General features: G+C 42.7%; 1 protein-coding gene across 1 annotated transcript in view; it reads right to left on the bottom strand.

Annotated features, from left to right (window-relative positions):
- Nucleotides 1-23,367, bottom strand: part of LOC307139892 (glutathione S-transferase P-like) — a 729,649-nt gene that overhangs the window by 192,120 nt on the left and 514,162 nt on the right. The window lies entirely within an intron of this gene.

The following is a 23,367-nucleotide window of genomic DNA, read 5'->3' as shown; positions in this document are numbered from 1 at the left end:
ACAGCAGTGATGGACTTCTCTGTGTGAGCCCCGGCACTGGAAGGGGGGAGAGGCCATGGCGCTTTGGTAGGGATTCCTATTTGTCGGTCTCTTCCAACACGGCGTCACGAGTGACTGACTAAATAGGAACATCTCGGTTATGTATGTAACCCTTGTTCCCTGAAGGAGGGAACGGAGATGCCACGTCCCGTCACCAAGTCCTCTGTGCCGCGCTGGGGTGCCAGTTCCCCTACTCAGCTCCTCAGCGAAAAACTGATTTGATGCAAGCACCTATGCCTCATTTATACCCACGCTGAGTGGCATGAGCAGCTGGTGCAATCATTGCATGCCAATGTGCATCGAAGTAGATTGGCTCTCGCCAGCGAGATACCTATTCATCGGTCTCTTCCAACATGGCATCTCGACCTTCCCTCCTTCAGGGAACGAGGGTTACATATGTAACCGAGATGTTCTCAAGGATTCAGTGGGAATAGGCCTGGTGCCAGATGCTCGGTTACAGGAGGACTCGACAGGTTTTTAGCTCTGAAGAATAAAAGCACCAAAATGTAGGGTGCAGCAAGCTGACAAAGAGCCTCTCGGTACTTCTACTTGTTTGAGGTGAGAACACAGGAGGATACCGACTCTACACGAAGGCTATAGAATGTAGCAAATGCAGCTCTACATATATCTGTCAGCTAGTCTGTGAAAGTAGGCTCACTGGAGGAAACGCAAATCTGCGAAAGACCTAGGGCCAGCTGTGTGCCAGTACATCGGTGCCGAGTGTTCCCTTGGTCAGGGAGTGAAATAACTTGGAGCACAGCTCGTGAGAGCTTGTCAGCCACACGATTGAGCATACCGGGGACACGAATGGCCCAAAGCGACCTCAGAGGAGGAGATGGCAGGCGAGTTGCGACAGGAGCATAGACCACCTTGTCGGTTGATGTACGCAACAGTCGCAGTGTTGTCCGTACGACCAATACATATTTGCCCTGTAGTGGCTTCTTGAGGCGGCTCATTGCAAGGTGTCCTGCTAGCAACTTGAGGCAGTTGATGTGCCAATGCAAGTGCAGGCCCATCCAAAGCCCTGACACTGCATGCCCGTTGTACCTGGCTCCCCAGCCTGGGGCGGAGGCATCCGGGAACACAACAGCATGCCTGGACACCTGTTCCAAGGGCACTCCTGCCCGAAGAAACAAAAGGGGTAAGTGCTGGTGAGTGCCGTGCTTCTATGCCAATCTCAGGACACAGTAGTAGAACAGCCTATCGTGTGCACTCTCTCTCATAGAAGGCACTCTCTAACCAGCCATGTGAATAGCTTTTCAGTGCTCTCCACAGCACACCGAACCAGCTGTGAAAACATCCTTTTCCATCCATCCATCCTTCCATCATCTTCCGCTTATCCAGGGCCGGGTCGCGGGGGCAACAGTCTAAGCAGAGACGCCCAGACTTCCCTCTCTCTAGCCACTTCCTCCAGCTCTTCCGGGGGAACCCCGAGGCGTTCCCAGGCCAGCCGGGAGACATAGTCCCTCCAGCGTGTCCTAGGTCTTCCCCGGGGCCTCCTCCCGGTGGGACGTGCCTGGAACACCTCCCTGGGAAGGCGTCCTCGATGTGGAGGAGCAGCGGCTCTACTCCGAGTTCCTCCCGAGTGACCGAGCTCCTCACCCTATCTCTAAGGGAGCACCCAGCCACCCTACGGAGAAAGCTCATTTCGGCCGCCTGTATCCGGGATCTTGTCCTTTCGGTCATGACCCACAGCTCATGACCATAGGTGAGAGTAGGAACGTAGATTGACCGGTAAATCGAGAGCTTTGCCTTGCAGCTCAGCTCCTTTACCACGACAGACCGGTACATCGTCCGCATTACTGCAGAAGCTGCACCGATCCGTCTGTCAATCTCCCGTTCCATCCTTCCCTCACTCGTGAACAAGACCCCAAGATACCTGAACTCCTCCACTTGAGGCAGGAACTCTCCACCCACCTGAACCGGGCAAGCCACCCTTTTCCGACTGAGAACCATGGCCTCGGACTTGGAGGTGCTGATTCTCATCCCAGCCGCTTCACACTCGGCCGCAAACCGTCCCAGTGCATGCTGAAGGTCCTGGCTCGAGGAAGCCAACACGACAACATCATCCGCAAAAAGCAGTGATGAAATCGTGTGGTCCCCAAACCGGACACTCTCCGGCCCTTGGCTGCGCCTAGAAATTCTGTCCATAAAAATTATGAACAGAACCGGTGACAAAGGGCAGCCCTGCCGGAGTCCAACATGCACCGGGAACAAGTCTGACTTACTGCCGGCAATGCGGACCAAGCTCCTGCTCTGGTTGTACAGGGACTGAACAGCCCTAAGCAGGGGGCCGCCGACCCCATACTCACAGAGCACCCTCCACAGAATGCCACGGGGAACACAGTCGAATGCCTTCTCCAAATCCACAAAACACATGTGGACTGGTTGGGCAAACTCCCATGAACCCCCCAGCACCCTGGAAAGGGTATAGAGCTGGTCCAGTGTTCCACGACCGGGACGAAAACCACACTGTTCCTCCTGAATCCGAGGTTCCACTATCGGCCGAATTCTCGTCTCCAGTACCCTGGCATAGACTTTCCCGGGGAGGCTGAGAAGTGTGATCCCCCTATAGTTGGAACACACTCTCCGGTCCCCCTTCTTGAAAAGAGGGACCACCACCCCGGTCTGCCAGTCCAGAGGTACTGTTCCCGACCGCCATGCGATGTTGCAGAGGCGTGTCAGCCAAGACAGCCCCACAACATCCAGAGACTTGAGGTACTCAGGGCGGATCTCATCCAACCCCGGTGCCTTGCCACCGAGGAGCTTTTTAACCACCTCGATGACTTCAGCCCGGGTGATGGATGAGTCCACCTCTGAGTCCCCAGCCACTGCTTCCTCAACGGAAGACATGTCGGTGGGATTGAGGAGATCCTCAAAGTATTCCTTCCACCACCCGACGATATCCCCAGTTGAGGTCAACAGGTGCCCATCTCCACTGTAAACAGTGTTGGTAGGGCACTGCTTCCCCCTCCTGAGGCGTCGAACGGTTTGCCAGAATCTCTTCGAGGCCGGCCGATAGTCTTTCTCCATGGCCTCACCAAACTCCTCCCAGGCCCGATTTTTTGCCTCCACGACTACCCGGGCTGCAGTCCGCTTGGCCTGCCGGTACCGGTCAGCTGCCTCGGGAGTCCCACAAGCCATCCAGGCCCGATAGGACTCCTTCTTCAGCTTGACGGCATCCCTTACTTCCGGTGTCCACCACCGGGTTCGGGATTGCCGCCTCGACAGGCACCGGAGGCCTTACGGCCACAGCTCCGAGCGGCCACAGAGACAATGGAGGTGGAGAACATGGTCCACTCGGACTCAATATCTCCAGACTCCCTCTGGATCCGGTCGAAGCTGTGCCGGAGGTGGGAGTTGAAGATCTCTCTGACAGGGGGCTCGGCCAAACGTTCCCAACAGACCCTCACAGTACGTTTGGGTCTGCCGGGTCTGTCCAGCTTCCTCCCCCGCCATCGGATCCAACTCACCACCAGGTGTTGATCAGTTGACAGCTCCGCCCCTCTCTTCACCCGAGTGTCCAAGACATATGGCCGAAGGTCTGATGACACGACCACAAAGTCGATCATCGACCTCCGGCCTAGGGTGTCCTGGTGCCACGTGCACTGATGGACACCCTGATGCTTGAACATGGTGTTCGTTATGGACAAACCATGGCTAGCACAGAAATCCAATAACAGAACACCACTCGGGTTCAGATCAGGGGGGCCGTTCCTCCCAATCACGCCCCTCCAGGTGTCACTGTCAATGCCCACGTGGGCGTTGAAGTCCCCCAGTAGAACGATGGAGTCTCCAGTCGGAGCACTTTCCAGCACCCCTCCCAGAGACTCCAAGAGGGCCGGGTACTCCGCACTGCCATTTGGGCCGTAGGCACAAACGACAGTGAGAGACCTATCCCCGACTCGAAGGCACAGGGAAGCGACCCTCTCGTTCACCGGGGTGAACTCCAACACGTGGCGGCTGAGCTGGGGGGCTATAAGCAAACCCACTCCAGCCCTCCGCCTCTCACCATGGGCAACTCCAGAGTGGTAGAGAGTCCAGCCTCTCTCGAGAAGTGTGGTTCCAGAGCCCAAGCTGTGCGTGGAGGTGAGCCCGACTATCTCTAGTCGGTACCTCTCGACCTCCCGCACAAGCTCAGGCTCCTTCCCCGCCAACGAGGTGACATTCCACGTCCCTAAAGCCAGATTCCGTTTCCAGAGATCGGGTCATCGGGGGCCTCGCCGTCGACTGCTGCCCGATTCACAAAGCACCGGCCCCTTATGCTCCCTCCTGCAGGTGGTGAGCCCACAGGAGGGCAGCCCCACGTCACCACCAGGCGCTCGCATACGAGCCCCAACCCCGGGCCTGGCTCCAGGGTGGGGCCCCTGCTGCGCCATGCCGAGTGACGTCACGGTCCTTGGTGTGGTTATGGACATAAGGGTCTGTGAACTGTTCTTGGTCTGTCCCGTCACCAAGGACCTGTTTGCCTTGGGAGACCCTACCAGGGGCATATAGCCCCAGACAACATAGCTCCCAGGATCATTCGGGTACTCAAACCTCTCCACCACGATAAGGTGACAGTTCAAGGAGAGGCAAACATCCTTTTCTTTTGCTCAAATAAAAAAGAGACAAATACAGAAAGAGAGAGAGAAAAGAAGATCGACCCCACTACTGTGCCATCACTCCAACACCAGAACGAGGAGTGGTCCAGATGAAGAGTATGACCTTTTTTTTCTTTTTTTTCCACTTTGTAGACAGCAGGAAACATACACCACTTGGCTCCTAAGTGAAAAGCTGATTAATCCAAAGTGTTGCATGCCAATGTGCATTGTCTCGTTTAGTTACACTCAAAGTAGATTACACTTTTGATGATTGGTTGTGACATTAGCATTAAAAGGTTTGAAAATGTACACCTTACTTAAATAGTACCAAAGCGAATAAATAAAAACTGCAATTCAGCAACAAGGGTGATTTGAAACATGTATCTTGCATTGTTTGCTGTTGAATGAACTGATTGTTAAAAGTACCAAACTAAAAGAAGATCACACTGTTGTGTTTCTGTGATTAAACCAAATGTTCTCATTACATATTACAATACAAAGAAACAAAGATTACGTGGACTGAAAATATATGCAACTGAATGAAAGCATTAGATCAGGTTTTGAAGGAATATTCTGATGCTTTTGATTGGGTCTCTTGTTTGAATTTGGGTCTTCAACAGGATAAAACAAACAAAAGTGTTAAAGCACCCTTCTAGTTAACATTTCAAATTCGCTAGAGGGAGCCAGAGACCTACATCTAAGGAGTGAAGTGTGCGTGCACGACAAAGAGGCCTACTGATAGAGTAAACAACATACCATTTCCCAGGAATTTTACAGCCTCAGTTGCCTGCAGTTCAATCGTTGGTTTGGGGGTTGATAACAGATGGGATTTTGCATAACTGACGAAAACATTATGAATTATAACAGAACCATAATGCTAGAGTGCTGGGTGTTCAACACAGCTGATGATAATGCAATTAGGAACAGGTGCGCATGTTGCTTTGAAGCACTTGTCCACAATAGTTTGGATAATATTTATTTCCCACACTCAAAACTCTGAAAAATTATATATTTATATATTTTGAACCATAGTAGATACAGTATAGGCCTATGGAATCAATATGATTTTCCTAATGGTATTCATTAAACCAACTATTGTTTATTCTTTTTTTTTTTTTGGGAAATACTGGCAATTATTATTCGAGCACACTCCAGGATTAGGGAAGTGAAAGCAGGAGACAAAGAACATAAGCTCTTACTAAATGCAGACAATATTTAAGCAGTCATTACTGATCCTCTGACCTCTTTACCACATCTAATGGATGTTACACAATCCTTCACAAAATTGTCAGGTTACACTGTCAACTGGAATAAATCTGAAGATATCCCCCTTTCCAATTCATGTTTACAGTTATGGTAGAAAGGTTTACATTTAAATTTAAATTCAATATTTAGGTATAAAACTGTCCTGGAACATGGAGGAAATAATAGCACTCAATTTACACCCAAACACATACACAAATGTAGTTCGAACTAAACTGGAGAAGTGACAGTCAAAAATCAAACTAGCTCTTTGGGTGAAAAATCTGTATTTTTAAGATGACGATAGCCCCCAGCTTAACTATGTCCTAATGATGCTTCAGATTAAAATACTTTTTAACCAATTTGAAAATGTATTGATTTTTTTTTTTTGTGGGATGAGAAAAGGGCAAGGACAAAACAAGTATAAACAAGTTAATTGCCCCTAAAGAGAAAGGAGGTCTGGATTTTCCTGATTGTAGACTATCATTTGTCATTTGCAATGGCAAAAATAGCTAAATATTGGAATCCGGGAAAAGTACAAAAAAATTGGATGAATGTCGAATATAAAATGTTCACCTTTTACTCCCATTGAAGTATTTCCGCAGTCTGCTTGTAATACTACAAACCCTGTTCTTGTTCATTCTATAGATGCTTGGATAAGTATTCACAAAATATTCAAACGATCTCACAATTTACAGAAATATTCTTCATTATGGTATAACCCGGCAATCTGAATTGGTAAAAAGATGATTTATTGGAAGTACTAGCACCAGCTGGGTATAAGCGGTCAGGACTTCTGAAACGGAGGACCCAGATGCAGAGTGAACAAGACAGTTTTATTGACAGGACAGTTAACAAGGCACAAGAAGGTAGTGGAGGAGTGACAGTCCAAACAGAAGGGCCAACAGGGAACAACGACAGGACAGATGAGGGTAACTGCTGGAACCAGCTCCAGTAAACTGCAGAGTGAAGAACCACTGAGGACTTGCCCAGGCCAGGCCAGGCAGATAGTAGTGGTGAAAACAGGGCAGGGTGCAATGAAGCAGAGGTCAGGAACTTGCTGCTCATAGACTCAGGCCCAGTCTAGCTGCCAGGCAGATGGAACCAGCAGACAGAATCCCAGGCAGTAGGCAGGAACCAACAGGAGACTACACTCAAGACAAATACCCCTTTTCCACCAGAATGAACCGGTTGCTAGTTCAGAGCCAGTGCTAGTGCCAGTTCGGAGTTGGTTCGACTGACGAGCCTTCTAAAGCTGCGTTCACACCAAACGCGAATTGAGCGTCTGGCGCGAGTGATTTCAATGTTAAGTCAATGGAAAGGCGCGTTGGCGCGCGTCTGGAGGTCCCGCGGCGCGGGAGGCGCGTTACGCGTTACGCGCGGCGCGAAGGACGCAAATCCGCCTCATTCGCGCGTCCAGTTCGCGCGAATTGGACGCGAATTGAGCGTCTTGCGCGATACGCGCGTTACACGCAAATGGTGCTTTTGTGCATTCACGCGTTTGAAGCGAATTCGCGTCTGACGCCCGAGTTGAAAAATTTGAACTTTGGCGTCAATTCGCGACGCGTTAACCAATCAGGAGCCTGCTCGCTGCTGTCACGTGGTAAAGTGACGTGTATGAGAAACCCTGCATAAATTAAAAACAGTACTATTGTGTCACAAAATGTAGTTTTAAGACGTTTTCAGGTGGGAATGTAGTTGTTTAAAGCTCAAATCTGTGGTTTATTTATAAAGAGAGCGCCTATTTAAAAAAAATAATCTTGTGTTTTTGGAGTTGTGAGATCCAGGCTATCACCGGGCAATCACTGCTCATAACCCCAGCGAAGGCAGCCTTTCCTCGGCCAGTCCTTCTGGCGTCTGCCGCTGGCTCTGATGTCTTGTAGTGGTTCGTCTTGTGTGGATCTAACGGGTGATCTTTGCTCTCATGAATATATAATTTGTTGTCTGCCAAATCGTTTTGACTGAGGGCAAAGAGAAGTTTCATAACTTTATATTTTAAGGATATTTAAACATACATGCAGTGAAGATAATGTAGGAGTTGCCTGGACCACATTTGTGTGGCTATTAATGCTTAATATATATGTTTAAAGAGCACCTATCATGGCATTTAAAATGTTCCAAATATTGTTTTAGAAGTCCCCAACAACAGTTTTGCATGCATGCAATGACAAAAAAGACTTTAGTTTTCTTATAATATGCACGTATAATATTACGTGACGCTAATCTGCGGTGATTGGTCCGATGACCCAGTCAGTTGTGATTGGTTTAGTCTGTGCAGATATTTTCGGAAACGGAACGCCCATCAAAGTCTTATAGTGACAGTAATTTGTTAATATGTGTCAGGAGTTATGAATATGAAAACCACGTCGGTAGCGTTTGATTGTAATATGAGCCTCAGCTGATCTCATTCATAAAAAAACTCCTCTATTCTCCTCACGAAGACTCGCGACAAATCAACATCCCTCAGGGCTTTTAGTTCAAAAGTGTGCAGATGAGGAGACATATTGATAGATTCTCATATGTCTGTGTCAAATTTCTAAACAGAGGAGTATTTTTTATTCAATACTTCCTCAAAATGGGCAGTTATAGCCTAATCATGAGCGATTGAGTCTCTTATGTGTTGTTTTCAATTCATACTGGCAGCCGGAGGGCGCTCTGTGCACATGTGGTCCATGTACAGACAGACGAAGAAGAACCATGTGCCATAATAGAAGTCCATAATAAAAGCTTCCTGAGATCGCGAAACATACATTTGACGACTAATAAACACACAATCGCGACGATGTATGGTTTGTCTTCAAGCCACTTAGTCTTCAAATGCTCATCCTTGGGCAGATGAAAGAAGTTTGCTTTTGAGTGGCACTTCAGAACACAGCGTCTCGTCGCCATGATGTTTTCTAGTGTTCACTGGCGTCTTGGAGCGCAATAAGTGGGCGTATCGTATTCAAATAACTTGACAAGTTGACGTCATCTAGTCAGAGAAAAAGCTTCGGTCTTCTAACGATTCTTAAAAATGACTCCGAGTCGACTCTTACTTTTGAAAGAAAATAACTATATATACAGTGCACTGTCATATTTCAAGCTATCACAGGATGTTTTTGTTCACTTAGATCTATGTTACACACTACATGAAAGGTAAATTTCAAAATTCCATGATAGGTGCTCTTTAATGAAAATGAAAAGAGGCAGAGTGGTGTTTTATGACATATTTCTCCTGGAGTGCCTTGAACGCGCGTCAATTTCGCTTCCAGCGCTCGATTTCTACGCGCGTCCAATTCTCTGCTGACGCGCGAATGCATTCAAAATGTACGCGCGTGAAACTAGACGCGGTAGACGCGATTTTGACGCTCAATTCGCGTTTGGTGTGAACGCAGCATAAGAACCGGTTTGCCTTTCCACGGGCTAGAGAGCCACCACAGAGCCAGTCTTAAGTCACTGTATACGTCTCATCTCTCTCAGCAACTCTAGTGAGGCAGCGGGAAACACACACACACCAGGTTTGTTTGAGATGCATCAGCGCTGCACAGACCGATCAGCGTATAATATTTAAGTACCGCATGAGCCATTCAAAAGCATAAGGAGTCGTCTGCTCTCGTTGGACTCGTTGTCATACGGCGATCGGTCTGCACAGCATCGATGTGTCTCGAACAAGCCTTCGATCAACAATGGCGAACGTTGCGTTACTATTGATGCTCATGGCTTTACGATCGTATATCGGCATCAAAACACCGCGAATCCAACGCATTCGTGCAGCTCGCCGTAATTTGTATAGACGGAGATTACAATCGAGCAGCTATTAGCTCCATTAGCTGCCATTTCAAAAATTGTGTTGGTCTTGTTGGTCACGGGAACCCCATCCTTAGCCCCTGACACAAGCGGTTCTTACTTCTGAACATAATGAAATACAAATATAGAACTGACAGAGACACTAAATCTTCAAAAGACTTGACAAGATATGCACGCAAACACTGAATACGTATACAACGAACCAGCGAAGACAAGAGGGAAAAGAGCTCAATATAAAGGGATTAGCACTTGAGGATCAGGTGAGCACAATTGACCTATCGGTCAAAGTCAAAGTACCTTTATTGTCCCAAAAGGGGAAATTGGATTTGCAGCAAATGCTCAACATAAAACACATACACATAAAACAACACTCACCAACAAAGACCAACCAGCAGAGAAGGAACTCACAATAACGCCCAATGTACATAATGTGCAAATAAATAAATAAATAAATAAATAAAATACAGAACACGATAAAGTGCAAAAATGCAACTTGTGCAAGTTATTATAAAGTACTAAGTGCCATTAAGGTGCCTCACAGCTGACGGAATAAAAGATATTTGCATCCTCTTTGTTCTGCATCTAGGAACTCGATAGCGCCGCTCAGAGGGCAAAAGCTCAAACTCTGTTCTTAGGGGATGATCCTGTGAATGAGCGATGACTCTAACGTTCCTCTGGACCTGTTTTATGTATAACTCCCCAGGTTGAGCCTGACTTCTCCTGGAAATCTTGCTCGCCACTTTGACCAGACTACCAAGTCTGTTTTTATTTGTCAGGGAGAGGCTTCCAAACCAAGCAGCTATACAAAAAGATAAAACCGATTCAATAAAAGCACGATAAAACAGAGTCATCATTTCTGAAGAAACATTAAAAGTGTTCATTTTCCTAAGGAAGTACAGTCTTTGTTGGATTTTCTTTGAGACAGCGTCAACCAAAGGTTCAAAACACAGTTTGTTGTCTAAAATGACTCCAAGATATTTGTATGTCTCCACGAGCTCAATGTCCGTGCCTTTTATAACCGTGACTGTAAAGGGAGGTGGTGTCCTGCGAAAGTCAATGACCATGTCCTTAGTTTTAGATACATTCAGCTGTAAAAAGGAACTATCGCACCACTCTACAAAGTCACTGAGGACTGGCCCATGGTCCCGCTCATTCCCTGATAGCAGGCTGACAATGACAGAATCATCAGCAAACTTAAGTATGTATCTATCCTGGTACAAACTGCGACACTGGTTTGTGTACAGGATGTACAGAAGAGGAGATAGACAGCAACCTTGGGGGGAACCAGTGGATGTAAAAGTGACTTCAGATAGGGTGCTGTTGGCCCTCACACTCTGCGATCTGTCTGTTAAAAAGTCCAATAACCAGCCCACTGCAGTGGATCTAACTGATCTCCAACCCGCAGTAGGACAGCCTCTTTGATAATTTTCTCAAAGCTTTTCATAACCAATGAGGTCAAGGCTACCGGTCTAAAATCATTCAAGGATTTTGGGGAGCTGCACTTGGCTATAGGCACAATAATAGAATGCTTACAACTTCTAGGGACTCTTTGTTGTGATAAGGACAAATTAAAAATGAACTGAAAGATATGACAGAGTTGATCAGCACATGTTCTTAATAATTGCCCACAAATATCATCTGGCCCTGGACTTTTTGATCTGGTGTGCCTGAAAATGATAGCCACAGTACTACTGTCAACAGTAATGGATGGAGCTGCCTGTGTGATAGCCCTGATACCTTCCATTTCTTCATCAAAATCTGAATTGTTAAATCGAGAATAAAATACATTAAATTCATCAGCCAAATGTTTATCAGATGAAAAACCATCCAGGACAACTCTGTTGTTTATCATTAGACCCAATCAATGTTTTCATACCATTCCAGGTTTTCTTTAAATGATTACTTCTCAAATCTGCCTCAATTTTTTCCTTATACCTTAATAATTTAGCTTTTTTCATTTCAGCCCTGATCTCTTTTCTCACAGTCCTCTCTGCATTCACATCACCTTCATTAAAAACTTTTTTTCGTTTGATTAGCAAATCTTTAATGTCCTTAGAGATCCACTGTTTGTTGTTTGGATACACCTTGACTTCCCTACTCGGGAGAACAGAGTCTTTGCAAAAAGAGATGTATCTGCAGACAACGTCAGTAAGTTCATCAATATCAGAACAGGAGTCCTGAAACACTGTCCAGTCTGTGCACTCGAAACAGGCTTGTAACGCTGAAGAGCTGTCCTCAATCCAGACCTTCACCTGTTTTCTGACAGGCTTCTCCCTCCTCAACACCGAGGTGTAGGCGGGTAAGAGGTGGACAGAGTTGTGGTCAGAGGCGCCCAGTGCTGGCCCCGCCTTGGATCAAGATCAAGATCAAGAGTTTTATTACGACGTGTGGGGCATGTTACATACTGATAAAAGCCGTTCAGTGTTTTCTTTAAGTTGCAATGGTTAAAATTGCAGAGAATAAAATTAGGAGCAGCAGGGGAGATAGACTGAAATTTGTTTACAGTTTTAAAAACAATGTCCGCGGCGGACTTGGCGTCAGCTTTGGGGTGGATATAAGCCACAGTCACAAAAATCTGGGGGAACTCTCTGGGGAGATAGTACGGCCGTAGTGACACAGTCAACAGTTCAATGTCAGGGTGACAAATCCGCTCTCGCACAGTAAAATTGCTGCACCATCTGCGATTTATATACAGACAGACCCCTCCACCCAGCGTTTTATGTGTCACCTCACTGTCCCGATCCAGCCGCAGAGGGGCTCAAAAGCCGCTGATCTCCAATGCAGAGTCCGAATCCGACTCAGTGAGCCAAGTCTCTGTGAAAGCCATAAGATACGCATCCCTGTAGTCCCGCAGATGCAAAACATTTGCCCGTAGTTCCTCAATCTTATTCCTGAGAGACCGCACATTAGCCAGTATGACTGAAGGCAAAGGGATGCGATTCCTGCTCAGTAGCTTCCTGGTTCGCTGGTTCACACCACCCCTTTTCCTCCGCTTCCTGGTTTGGCCTTGTTTTGTGAAGTTAATGTTTCTACCAATAAGTAATTCCAGAGGCAGATTCCCAGTCAGTGAATTGATGTTGAAGTCTGTCACGGCAGGATTAGGGTTGCCAACCGTTGGGTATAATACAGAATGAAAGCCATACGGAACGCTTCATTAATGCCTTAAATACGGGACGATTCCGTATTATACGGAATGGTTGGCAACCCTAGGCAGGATAGCACCATTGTAATCCCAATAGGAATTCACTGGTGTATCGGAATGTGTGCTGCTGGTCGCTCCAAACAAAGTTTAAAACAGTCACTAAAAATAGGGCATAAAAAGTGACTTCCATCCCTCAGATACTCAGCAAATGTTCATGAAACAGACAACATTAAACAGCACACCACAAAGGGGAATTAAAACCCTAAAAGATGTTTAAAACACAATAACACGGACACGAGCTAAAGCTGCTTGTCGCCACAGAACAGCGCCACTGTTCTAGTTTAGTTGATTTTTATGTTATTGTTCAGCACAATGGCCAACCACTGTTGTTTTTATTGTGCTTTATAAATTGATTGAATGATTGATTACAATGGCTAGTAGGATTATTTTGAGACTCTGGAAATTATTAATTTGAGACAGTGAAAGCCCCAGAATTTAAAGAGTGGCTCAGAGTCAAGTTTCTATCTTTATTTTGCTCTAGTTTTTTCTCCAGGTTTTATTTTGGTTTCTCTTTTGTTTTTCCCTTTTTCCAGCTCAAGTTATATTTAGTGTATCATTTGTTTCTGGTGTTCTAGTTTGGCCAGTTTTTATTTGCTTGGTTTTCTTTTGTTGTCTTGAGTGTTGTCTCGTGTTAGTTCCTGCCTCCTCCCTGGGATTCCCTGTCTGCTGGTTCCGTCTGTCTGGTAGCTGGACTGGCTCTGAGTCTGTGAGCAGCAAGAACGGATCTCTGCTTCATTGTGTCCTGCCCTGTCCTCACCCCTACCATCTACCTGGTCTGGTCAGTCCTCAGAGGTTCTTCGACCTGCTGCATCTTGGAGCTGGTTCCAGCAGTTACCCTCATCTGTCCTGTCATTTTTCCCCGTTGGCCCTTCTGTTTAGACTCACTCATCCACTACCCTCTTGTGCCTTGTTGAACTGTCCTGTCAATAAATGGTCTTTTGTTCACTCTGCATCTGGGTCCTCCATTTCAGAAGTCCTGACAGTAATAACCCTCCCCAAAAAGCCCCCGCTCTTTTTTATTTTTTTTGGTTATAAATTCAGTTTTGAAAGTGTATAACTCAGGCCCTGTGAGCTCTAGCACCCTGCAGACAGTTTGGGCTGTTTCCTCTAGATTCCAGAAAATATTGGAAACAAGATTTTTGTCTGGATCATGTATGTATGTATGTATGTATGTACAGACAAACAATATAGGCGTTTTTGATCTTTTGGTTATAAAAGTGTATATCTCAGGCCCTGTGAGCTCTAGCACCCTGCAGACAGTTTTGGCTGTTTCCAGCATATGCCAGCAAACACTGGAGAAAAGAATTCAATGACACTAGGATATTGCATTTATACCACTGTATATTGGTATGAGTTATTATAGCTTATAGACAACATATACTTACATTAATTTTAGCAGTGGTTTATGTAACTTCAAAGGGTTTCCTTTAAAATGACACAAAAAAATGTGTATTTAGAGACATGGTGGGTATGGGAAGCTTTTCAATTTGGGTAGGCCAAATCCAGGCGGAAATCTCAAAAATGGTCCCAGAGCTTAAGATGTTAAAATGAGCAGCAATAAACTGGGAATGTTAGAAGCTGTAAGAATGTTTTATAAATAACTACTTCTCTTTAGTGTTATCTGGAATTCCAACAATACCTGTTCCACAGGTTCTGTTTTGCATAATGCTGAAACATTCAAAGCCGTGTCACACGACATACTCAGTCATTATAGCTTGTTTTGCGTTCAACTCTTACTGGCACCAGAGTTACAAATGTCAACAGTAGTTCATAGGAATGTCTCTGACATTTTTGTCTATCCCATGAAAGGAAATCACTTAGATGACATCACAGAAGCGAAGATAACAAGCCAGCAGCTGTGCTCTAATTACTGTCATTGTTAACTGCCGTGCGTGTGTAGACGCTGAATTCCTAAAACAGAGCCAGAGATTTAGTGCTGACAAACAAGTAATTGTGATTAATCGCGTCCGAACTAGTACATACACATGTATTATGTAAACACAAACTTTTATTTTGGATGTGATTAATAGTTTGAGAGCCTTAATATAATACACACTATATTTCCAAAAGTTTTGGGACGCCTGCCTTTACATGCACATGAACTTTAATGACATCCCATTCTTAATCTGTAGGGTTTAATATGGAGTCGGCCCACCCTTTGCAGCTCTAACAGCTTCAACTCTTCTGGGAAGGCTTTCCACAAGGTTTAGGAGTGTGTTTATGGGAATCTTTGACCATTCCTTTGAGGTCAGGCACTGATGTTTGACGAGAAGGCCTGGCTCTCAGTCTCCGCTCTAATTCATCCCAAAGCTGTTCAATCGGGTCGAGGTCAGGACTCAGTCTAGTTCAAGGACTGTGCAGGCCAGTCAAGTTCCTCCACACCAAACTCATCCATGTCTTTTTATGGAGCGACGCTTTGTGCACTGGTCAGTCATGCTGGGACAGGAAGGGGCCGTCCCCAAACTGTTCCCACAAAGTTGGGAGCATGAAATTGTCCAAAATGTCTTGGTGAAGCATTAAGAGTTCCTTTCGCTGGAACTAAGGGGCCAAACCCAACCCCTGAAAAACAACCCCACACCATAATCCCCCCTCCACCAAACGTCTGGGATTTTATACACCTGTGGCCATGGAAGTGATTGGAACACCTGAATACAATGATTTTGAAGGGGTGTCCCAATACTCTTGCAAATATAATGTATGTATGTATGTATGTATGTATGTATGTATGTATGTATGTATGTATGTATGCATGTGTATGTATATATATATATATATATATATATATATATATATATACACACTGTATACATGTCATAATTATATGTGTGTGTTTGTGTGTGTGTATCAGGGTTATTATGTAACTAAAAACTAAAATTAAAACTTTTAAAAACATTGCTGTTAAGTTAAATAAAGCTGAAATAAAATAAAATATAAGTATTATAAAACTTAAACTAAACAAAAATTAGAAATGTTGCCTTGGATAAATAAACTGCAATAAGTTTAAATAGCTACTAAACATTTGAACTGGAAATAAATAAAACTAAAATAACAAAACTAAACTAAAACTCAAATAGAAATAAATTAAAACCTAAAAAGGTAATATTTAAAAATAATAAACGAATAAAATTACAAAAGCACATATCGAAATTACTAAAAATTAAACTAATCATATAATCATAAAATCTTTAAATCTAAAAATATATAAATAAGATCCATTTTAATAAAACTTAAATATATTAGTAAGCATTTTATTTTAAAAGTATTTATTTATTTTAATGTTTCCTTTTTATGATTAAATTATTATTCATTATATTGTATTATATTATAAACCCATTCAAGCCCACCGGAAACTATAGTTGCCGCAGTGTATAGTTCTCATTTTCCTTTTGTAAGTATTTTTCTAAATAGTATCCATGTTTTATATCTCAATGACATGCAAGAAAACTTTGAGGAAGCTACTTCCAGGAAGCCTAACGAAGGCAAACCCTCCCAAAGAAAGGTTATTTTCATGTTACTAATAAGTATTTTTTGTTATCATATATATATATATATATATACATAATCGTGAAGGTCTCTAGAATCATCCAAAAAAAAACGAATTTTTACAAGAGATCTATTGAAATCATCTACTACAGTCAGCCATTGAATACTATGGGACTATTTTTTGTTTTGTTTTGTTTTTTTGTTATATAGATGTAATTTTCTCATCATTATATTAATTTATTTTCATTTAACTTTTTGATACACAATGCCCTGTTAGGGCAACTTAATGGCTGCACTTTGTTCTGCACTGTTCCACCACTTTAAGACAAATGTATGTGGTGTTATTTGTATTTGTATAATCCTGTTGTATTATATTCAACAGATTATAAGATAGATGCAGCTTTTTTTTTAGTTTGCATTGAATGTTCTTGGACTTTTATACATAATAAATTTGTTTGTGAATAAAGATTGATCTTTTGAAAGCAGTTATTTTGAGTTGGATGCCAAATGTTCTCCTCCTAGTCAAATTTGACATTGAAGGGGTGCATACAACACATTGGCCCACCGGCAACTATAGTTGCCGCACATTCAAATACGATTTTCAAGAAAAAAACTAAAACCTGGGGAAAATAAATGCAGAACATGTTCACATAGGACACTACTAACATGACTATATGCATAAAACCATTCAGAAAAATTTGGGCACAAATGGATAAATTCATGAAACCCTTGCCGTTTCCTTCACAAACCCCAGTTTGGGAAACCCGGATTTAACTGTTATTACACACATCTTGTAATGCGTACTCTTACATCATTTATAATCGTTTAACATTTGTTAAAGCAGGTCTGATTGATTCAGGTCTGATTGAGAGACCAGGCTAATGACCTCAGCTGGCCTTGGTGTGTAACTCTCACCGTACTCCAGGTCCAGCAAACACGTCTGGCAGACGTTCTTCATCTTACTGCAGATCTGACACACCTCAGTCTTCTTAAAGCGCATCCGTACACCGGGACACCAGCGGAAGACGGTGAAGGGACGTGCACATATACCCCTTTAACCCAACGTTATATGCTGAGCTCACCTTGCATTCTTTGCCATATTTTTCCTTAGTCTGCAAAAACAAAAACAGTACAATTCATGAATATTACACACAAAATTGAAAGCTTCATTTCAATACAGAGCTTTTTGCAGGTTACCGAAAACACTGAAATCACTTACCATGCGAATGTATGGATTTTCCCCAAGACATGTTTGACAGAGAATAGGGAAGTCCTGGAGGGAGAAAACTTTGACAATCAGGACACCAAATGTACAGACTCTTGAAAAATATCCTATTAAAAGAAAATAAGACTACAGTATATACAGTATGTCACAATTCACCAGTGTGAGTGCCCGTGATCACCACCGGAGGGCACTCCAATCCAGACTGTCATTCCATCAAAGACTACATTACCCATTATACTTTGCCCGGACTCATCATCACTCATTGTTTGCACCTGTGCCTCATTACCTCATTACCCCAGCCTTTATAAACCATGTTCACTCTGTCATTCACTGCGAAGTCTTGTTTGTTATATACTGCATTTCTGAGCATTCTCCCTGGTTTCTTGTCTCTTGGTCTTGGATTACTTGCCTGTTCCCTGTTACCCTTTTGCCTGTCTCTCCTGCCTTGTTTGGACTGCTTGCCTGTGTATGACCTGTTGCCTGTTTTTGACTACGATTGTGGATTACCCCTTACAAATAAGACTGCATTTGGATCCTCTACCTTCTGTCTCAGAGCAGTACGTTACAGAAGACTTTGCCGTAAATGACAGAGTGAACATGGTGTATATATAGGCAGAGATAATGAGGTAATGAGACACAGGTGCAAACAATGAGTGATGATGAGTCCGGGCAAAGGATTATGGGTAATGTAGTCTTTGATGGAATGACAGTCCGGATTGGAGTGCCCTCTGATGGTGATCACGGGCACTCACACTGGTGAATTGTGACAATACACTCACCTAAAGAATTATTAGGAACACTTGTTCGATTTCTCATTACAGTTTTTTTACAATCACTATGACAATTTTTTCAATTCTTTTAACAAATTTCCTAAACTCTTAACGCAGTTAGCACAACATCTGTCAATTAACAGATTTATTGTTGCTTTTACACAAACTGCATATAGTTAACACAAATTTAAAATGCTTCTACTTCTTTTACACACAAGCTCAACCAAGACCAAAACAATGGATTTTCACTGCCAAATTTACCAATGCTTTAACACTGTATGTCAGAACAGATAACACCTTGTTCTAAACCCTAACCTTATAGACTAAAGTAAAAGTGAACAGCTGTTTATATTGAGAATTGAAACACAAATATATCCCCTGTATTTTATTCCATTGTTACTGAGAAACAGCTGATTGAAGTTGTGCAAATATATAAATCCCAGCTGATTCCCATCTAGGAATTGTTCAGGTGTTGATGTTCTTTCAATTCAAAAAGGAATATAGAGCAACACAAACAAAGTAAGAAAAATGCCTTTATGAGGGAGAGGAAGATGAGTACCAAGACAAGGGAGAGGAGTGGGACAAGGGCAAGGGAGAGGAGTGGGACAAGGGCAAGGGAGAGGAATGCCTGGACAAGGGATTGAGGAGGGTGAATGCATGGTGACGCTCAAAGAAGGGCCAGAATGAAATAAGATGAAATAAGAGCTACTATCATAGACCATGTCATCAACCACAGGCTATACAGAGGGGCTGGTGAACGAGCACAGCCAAATCTCAGCCGGGACACAGTGGCATCCATTATCCAGAATTTTTTCCAGAAACCAACAGGTATGATATTGTATATGGGCTTCTCCTTCTGCAAAGTGTAAATACTTTTACCATGTATTTCAGTGACTGTATGGCTCTGGTCTCTAATATGTAACTGTATTTTGTTCCTCTAAGGATTCAACATCTACCTCCCTCAGGTGGCAGAGGAAAGCTCCTAAATGAAGAACATGAACTTGCTATTGTCAACATGGTGATTGCTGATAATGAAATAAAACGGAAGGGCATTCTATAAAACTACCCTGAGATGGGTTATTCATTTTTTGTATTGAATTTCTGCAGCAAAAGAAACAAAATGCATGCATTTACTAATCCCAACAAAACACAAATGTGGAGAGTCTTCAAACGACACACAATCTATGATCAATACAATATCCAGTCTATTGTATAAGGGCAGACCTGACACAAAAAATAATGCAGTTTCTGTAATTCCATCTAGTGTTAGTGTTTTTATAACATTGTGCTATGATTGACTAAATGTTCCTGTTGGAAGAGAACATGTGTTAGAGTGTATTGTGTTAGTGTGTTATTTTATTTAGAAAATAGGTGTTAGAGTTTAGTTTACAATGTGTGATTTTGAACATGAAATTAACCGTTTTGCCAATTGTGTGTGGTGGTGCGTTAAGAGTAAAGGAAATTTGTTAAAAGTGTTGAAAAAATTGTCATAGCGATTGACAAAAACTGTAATGCAATTATCTAATCAACCAATCACATGGCAGTTGCTTCAATGCATTTAGGGGTGTGGTCCTGGTCTAGACAATTTCCTGAACTCCAAACTGAATGTCAGAATGGGAAAGAAAGGTGATTTAAGCAATTTTGAGCATGGCATGGTTGTTGGTGCCAGACGGGCCGGTCTGAGTATTTCACAATCTGCTCAGTTACTGGGATTTTCACGCACAACCATTTCTAGGGTTTACAAAGAATGGTGTGAAAAGGGAAAAACATCCAGTATGGGGCAGTCCTGTGGGCGAAAATGCCTTGTTGATGCTAGAGGCCAGAGGAGAATGGGCCGACTGATTCAAGCTGATAGAAGAGCAACTTTGACTGAAATAACCACTCGTTACAACCGAGGAAAAATTTTGCCTAGTCTATGAGTCTTGATTTCTGTTGAGACATTCAGATGGTAGAGTCAGAATTTGGCGTAAACAGAATGAGAACATGGATCCATCATGCCTTGTTACCACTGTGCAGGCTGGTGGTGGTGGTGTAATGGTGTGGGGGATGTTTTCTTGGCACACTTTAGGCCCCTTAGTACCAATTGGGCATTGTTTAAATGCCACAGCCTACCTGAGCATTGTTTCGGACCATGTCCATCCCTTTATGACCACCATGTCCCCATCCTCTGATGGCTACTTCCTGCAGGATAATGCACCGTCACAAAACTCGAATCATTTTAAATTGGTTTCTTGAACATGACAATGAGTTCACTGAACTAAAATGGCCCCCACAGTCACCAGATCTCAACCCAATAGAGCATCTTTGGGATGTGGTGGAACGGGAGCTTCGTGCCCTGGATGTGCATCCCACAAATCTCCATCAACTGCAAGATGCTCTCCTATCAATATGGGCCAACATTTCTAAAGAATGCTTTCAGCACCTTGTTGAATCAATGCCACGTAGAATTAAGGCAGTTCTGAAGGCGAAAGGGGGTCAAACACAGTATTAGTATGTGTTCCTAATAATCCTTTAGGTGAGTGTGTATGTATATATATATATACATATGTATATATATATATACATATATATATATATATATATATATACATATATATATATATATATATATATATATATATATATATATATATATATATATATATATATATATATATATATATATATATATATATATATATATATATATATATATAGTGAAAATGTATATGCTGATGAGCCCCTAAACAAAAATACAAGAACGAGTCCCTTCAGACTTTAAGAAATATATAATTAACTCCAGGCTATTTAAATATTAGAAAAAATAATGAGTCAAATGTTATTTTAAGGTGTCCTTGTTACAGTGTAATTATACATTTAAGTACAGAGTAATATTCATTAACTTATACTTACTACAGGGATACACTCTAAAAAATGCTGGGTTAAAAACAACCCATGTTGGGTTGAAAATGGACTAACCCAGCAATTGGGTTGTTTTAACCCTGTGAATGGGTTGTTTGAAGTCAAGTCAAGTCAACTTTATTTATATAGCGCTTTTAACAATGTAGATTGTTTCAAAGCAGCTTTAGAGTGTTAAACAGGAAAATAATGCAGCATCATTTTATTCAGCTGTATAGCCATTCTGGAAAAAACGCTGATGTCATCAGTTCATTTCAATTATCATACAGTGACAGTGTGGGCTTTAGATCAATAATTAGATCAGTAATTTAGTTTAAATGGTTAATTTAGTTTATTAATTAGATTTATTTCGATGTTTAGTTGAATAATTTCAACTATTTAACCCAGCAATTGGGTTGTCTTAACCCAGTGAATGGGTCGTTTTAACCCAGCGGTTGGGTTAAATGTTTGCTTAAAAACCCAGTATTTTTTAAAGTGTAGGATTAGGGTTTGGTTTAGAGTTAGTTGCATGTAGTTATGCATAATTTATTGACATAGTAAGTACATGTAACAAGTGTAACAAAGCCACTGTAAAATAAAGTACCAAATAATGCACGTGTATGTTTGGGAGAAAGAGAGGGAAAAAATAAAGTGTACATTCCATAGATAATAAAACAGAATTTCCTGGGGAAAACAAGAAAATAGCGTGTCATATTTATGCATTCATATACACTTTACTATATTTATTTGCTTGGTCAGTGTCATTGTGGGTTTTTATTCTTATGCTGTTGTCGGCTGTCAGGACCTTTTAAATGACAGAAATCATTTGGCGGAGTGATATGGAACTGTAATGCGGTCAAAACCTGCCGGAACTACTTCAGCCGTGCGTTTCCCTCAAAATAATTGCACACCATAGAATATTTGTCAACCAATCAGATTCAAGCGTTTATTATTGAAACAATATATTTTAAAGATCCAATTATCAGTTCAGTAATATATTTTTTTGCAATAAAAAAGGTTTCCACTGACTTCACAGCCAGGAAATATTGCATCTTCCATCATTTTTCTTTTTCAGATGTACATTTATAAGATAAGGCATAATAAGAAAATACTGAAAAAAATCTTGTTTGTAACATTCAAGTAATATGTAATAATACATAAATCAGAATAAAGAATTGTGCAACTGAACAGAATGTGCTCTTTCACACAGAGCGATGCGGTGCCTTGTGTTTTTGTCGGAAGGGTCCACAGCACTTGTAATAATTACAGGCATAACGCATATGTTGCAATTCACAGCAGGACAGTTTGTCACACAAACCCAAAAATACTTCCATAGTTAAACATAATTATTTAAAATAATTACATTTAGAACACACACACATCTATCTTTGCGAGGACATGAATTGACTCCTTACCCTAAACCTGTCACAGTTGGTTGCAGCAAGGAATAAGACGAGTATGTGCAAATAGACCTTCGGTAATTCTTTCACATTTCTGTGGTATCAACATCTCTCTTTCACGCACGCACGCACGCACGCACGCACGCACGCACACACACACACACACACACACACACACACACACACACACACACACACACACGTTGGGTTTTCATGTTTTATGGGGACTTTCCATAGGCGCAATGGTTTTTATACCGTACATACCGTATATTCTATCCCCCTACACTGCCCCTGCCCCTAAACCTACCCATCACACACACACACACACACACACACACACACACACACACACTGCCCCTGCCCCTAAACCTACCCATCACAGGAGACATTCTGCATTTTTACATTTTCAAAAAACATCACAGTCTGATTTATAAGATGTTTTCCTCATGGGGACTTAAAAATGTCCCCACAAGGACGAGGATTTCGGATATTGCCATCTTTGTGGGGACATTTTGTCCCCATAATGTAGGGATTACCAGTCTCCACACACACACACACACACACACACACACACACACACACACACACACACACACACACACACACACACACACACACACACACACACACACACACACACACACACACACACACACACACACACACACACACACACACACACACACACACACACACACACACACACACTCTTAGAAGACAAGGTTCTATATGGAACCTTTAAGGGTTAGTTCACCCAAAA

This window comes from Gobio gobio, assembly GCF_949357685.1.
Source record: "Gobio gobio genome assembly, chromosome: 16".
In the NCBI taxonomy this organism is placed as follows: domain Eukaryota; kingdom Metazoa; phylum Chordata; class Actinopteri; order Cypriniformes; family Gobionidae; genus Gobio; species Gobio gobio.
Note: the sequence above shows the minus strand (reverse complement) of the source record. Positions and strands in the feature narration are given on the sequence as shown.